Genomic DNA, 4,038 nt, shown 5'->3' with positions numbered 1-4,038 from the left:
TCAGTCGTCATGTCCCCTCAGGTTCCCCTGGGCTGTGACGGTTTCTCAGACATTCTTTGTTTTTGATGACCTTGACAGTTTTGAGGAGCGCTGGTCAGGTGTGTGATGGCCCTCAAACGGGGTCAGTCTGATGTTCTCCTCAGGGTTAGACTGGGGTTACGGGTTTGGGGAGGAGACCCCAGAGGTAGGCTTCCTCTCTCATCTCATCACATCATGGGCACCTGCTACCAACTCGACCTGTCGCTGCTGAAAGTAACCTCAATCCCCTGGGGCCGGGGGTGGCATCAGTCAGCCTTCCCCACTCGCTTTTACCCTGTTAACTCCTGTACCACACCGTGTGCTTTGACAGGAAGTCACCAGGTGGAGCCCACGCTGAAGGGGCGGGGCGTTTGCTCCATCTCCGTACGTGGACCCCTCTGCGTGGCAGATTTGCGTCTTCCCCCCCACTTACGTGTTTAAACCATGTACCCTAGCGTGGACTCATGGGTTATTCTCCAGCACGACATTGCTCACGTTGGGCCAGGTTTGAGAGCTCAGTCAGTGACTGCTACGTCCCTTTCTCATGCCCCATCATTGTGGGTCCGGTTTGTGATTTAGCATTTCCTTGTTTCCAGGCTCATCTTGTATATTTCCTGCCGCAGCCATGGGTGAATTCCTCCTGATTGGTGAATTTTGCTTACTTATTGAACTTCATTTCCGCTCACTGTATGAGGAATTAACTGCAGGAGAGAGAAGCTGTGCAGAGCGTCGATCTCCCATCTGACCCTGGGAGTTCTGGCCAGGCGCAGCCCCTACTGTCCGGCCCCAGTCCTGGGCGAGTGAGGGAGGGAGTGCCTGCCCCCCCCCTCCTAGGGCCCCACGGCCCGTGCCTGGTGGACATGTGTGGACAGAGGCTGACTTCTGGCTGACAGACCCGAGTCTAGGGCTCCTTTGAGAGAATCAGGGGTTTGGCCTCCTGGACACAGAGCCCAGGGCCCTCCTGTGGGCAAGCTCTCTCCGCAGCAGCTCTGCTCAGCTGCCGGTGGAACCCACAGACTGAAGCAAATTAAAGGTCAGCACTTGGGCGGGGCTCGAAAGCCAGTCGACAGCCCATTAACATTCGCCTTTCCAAGAAGCCATCTTTGCACCGGGCACTTGGGAGAGAGCCAGGGACAGGGAACGGCAGGAGCCGTGCGCAGGAACCCCCAGCCCCTGGGTCTCCTGCTGCAGCAGGGCGGCAGCCAGGAGCTTCTGCCGGGGCCTCACCCTGTCCCCTCCCAGCTTCAGGCCTTTCCCCAGCCAGGCCGGGCCCTCCTCTCCTTCCCGCCTTCGTCCTTTGCCCTCTCCGCAGCATAAATCTCAATGCACTCACTCAAGGGTCCAAGAAACATTGTTTATTTTGTAGAAATCAAATTAAACGTCACCTCCCATATGCCTCATCTTCGGAGCTGAGAAAAGTCACCCTGGGCTCCATTGGGGCCTGGGGGCTGGTGCTCGGCCCTGAGTGGGGACCCTGGGGCACAGCCAGGCCCCACCCTCAGGGACAAGCGATGTGATAGTGCAGGATTCTGGGTGCCCAGGACTCTGGTTCTTCCCCAAGCCTCAGGCAGCAGAGTGAAGACCCACTAACGGCCAACACTGCCGCTGGAGCCTCCTCCACCCCCGAGCCCCCTTCTCAGCTCCAGCTCCCACGGTGCCGCAGGGACCACTGTGTGGTCCCCCCAGCTCTGTCCTTAGACAGGCATAAACCTCTGCTGAGCCAGCTTGGGACCACCCGGGCCTCACACCCTCACCGCCTCACCTCGGGGGGCCAGCCTGGGGGCAGGGCCGGTGGGCGGGAGGGATGACCCCACCGGGAGCTGGCTTCAGCTCCCCGGGCGAGGGTGGAGACCCTCTGCTGTCCGTCCCAGGACAAGCTGTGCGCGTCTCCTCTCCAGCGCTGGGCCTCCTAAGCACTGGGTCAGTGCCCCGCCTGGACCTCGCTGCCCTCCACCCCAGCTGGCGGTCCTCTGGGACACGGGCGTTCCTCTTTTTGCCGCAGCTCAGCCTGGCCCGGGGAGGGCTCGGAGGACGCGCGGGGTGGGGGTGGGGGGGCAACAGGGACGACACTCGGGTATCGAGCCCGAGGACAGCCCCAGACCTGCCACGAACCACCCCTCCTGCTTTGGCGTCTCCCGGGCTCCGATTAAACAGGCTTCTGCCTCTGACTCCCATCCCCGCCCCAGTCCTGTCCAAGCCAAGCTCCCCAGTTCGACTCCCTCAACCCCGCCCCTCGGCCCGAGCGCGAGCCCGGCTCCAAGAGACCCACCCTTCACCCGAGACGCTACCCCTCCTTTCGGACCTGACGGGAACCGGCTGAGGCAGGAGTGGAGCAGGTTCTCAATTGTGTGGACAGGTGGCCCAGACCCAGGGTTCACCGAGCCCCGCTGCCTGCGATTGTGGACGGCAGGATTGTCTAGCTGCGGATTAGCACAACTAGACAAGATGGTCCTTTATTGCCAGATCTTTAAAAATGTGTCCTGACAGCCTTGATGGTTAAGTGGCTGGTGATCATACAGCTGGGCGAGTGCAGGGGGCCTGAGAAGAGAGACAACAAACCCAAGCAGAGTGCTGCCCCGGGCTGGCTGCCCACAGGGACCAGGGCGAGGACCTGCGGGCCTGCACAGTGCAGGACGTCTCTGGGGGGCCAAGTATCAAAGTGGGCTCTGCTTTGTCAAAATAGAGTTAACTGTTCTGAAAGGAAGGAGACTCTGTGAAGAGGCAGTGTGGTCCTAAAGCCAGCCCAGGGGCAAGGGCACGGTCGGCGCTCCCACCAGAGGCCCACGGGGCTCCCTCCTTTCTTCGTTGGGGCCTGTCTGCGCATGTCACCTCCTCGGGGGTGAAACAGCTACCCTACCATCCTCTCTGTCCCCTTATCCTGCTCAGTTTCCTACACGGAAGAAACCACCGCCTGACTTATGATGTGTTTATCTCTGGCCACTGGAGCAATCAGTCCCGGGAGGAAGGGACCTCAATTACCCCCGGTGCCTAGAACAGAGCTCTGCACAGCACGGGGGCTCAGCAAGCCTGAAGTGAGCGAGTGCCTCTCCCTGGACTCCTGGGACCTGGCACCCAAGGGGTCTGCCCCACCAGGCACTGAGGAAGGGCTGGCTGGGGTCCCAAGGGAAGGCGATCCAGGTCACCAGCACACCTGGCTCATTGCTCAAGACTGAGATGAGTCCAGGCCAGGCTGGGGGTGGGGTGGGGGGGTGGAGACTGATGATGGGGCCTGCTTGGGGTGCCCTCCTAAGAGGAGCTATGCTGGGGGCGGTGGCTCGCAGATCCCAAAGCCAGAATTGGCTACACAGGCTTCTGTCCAAGTTCCTAGGCAGAGGCAAAGGGGCAATGGGTCCAGGGCAGTATTCTGGGCACAGCTCGGTGGGGAGGGGAAGAGGAATGGGGGGGGGGAAGGGGACAAGGATGTCCTTTCTGTTTGCTGAGACTGGGCAGGTTCTGCCGCAAGGCTCCCGTGCGTTCTCAGCCAGCAGCGTGAGGAAGGTCACAGATACCACTTTCCTGGAGAGAGGCTCCCAGAAATGGAGGTCAAACAAGGCCTTTCTGGGGACACAAGTGGCCGTGGCATCTCGGGGTGGGGTCGGGGTACCCCGGGCCAGGCTTCAGAGCCGGCAGGTCCCACGGGCACCTCGTTAGGCCTCAGCCTCGACAGGCAGGTGTGGGACACAGAGGCCTCCCTGAGGGCACAGGGAGGAGGGATGGCACCACCAGACCAACGATGGGCAGGACCCCAGGGCTGAGCCTCAGCTCCCCGCTGGGCCCAAGGTGTGGCCAGCACAGTGGGACCCGGGCCCCAGGGCCCGGTATAGCTGTGGGGCAGGAAAGGCCAGGGATGGGGCCTGTGCTGCAGGTGGGAGACTTGGGGGGAGGGGGCGCTGAGGAAGGGGCCGGGCTGCATTTCAAGGGGAGATGACTCTGGCCGGGACTTCCTTAAGGAGAAAGGGCAGCGAGGAGCCCCTGCAGCGGCCCCAGCAAAAGGGGAAGGTGTTCCCATCCGGCCGGGTG

Source organism: Neophocaena asiaeorientalis, unplaced genomic scaffold (genome assembly GCF_003031525.2).
Source record: "Neophocaena asiaeorientalis asiaeorientalis breed wild unplaced genomic scaffold, Neophocaena_asiaeorientalis_V1.1 scaffold1211, whole genome shotgun sequence".
In the NCBI taxonomy this organism is placed as follows: domain Eukaryota; kingdom Metazoa; phylum Chordata; class Mammalia; order Artiodactyla; family Phocoenidae; genus Neophocaena; species Neophocaena asiaeorientalis.
This window is presented reverse-complemented; position numbering follows the sequence as displayed.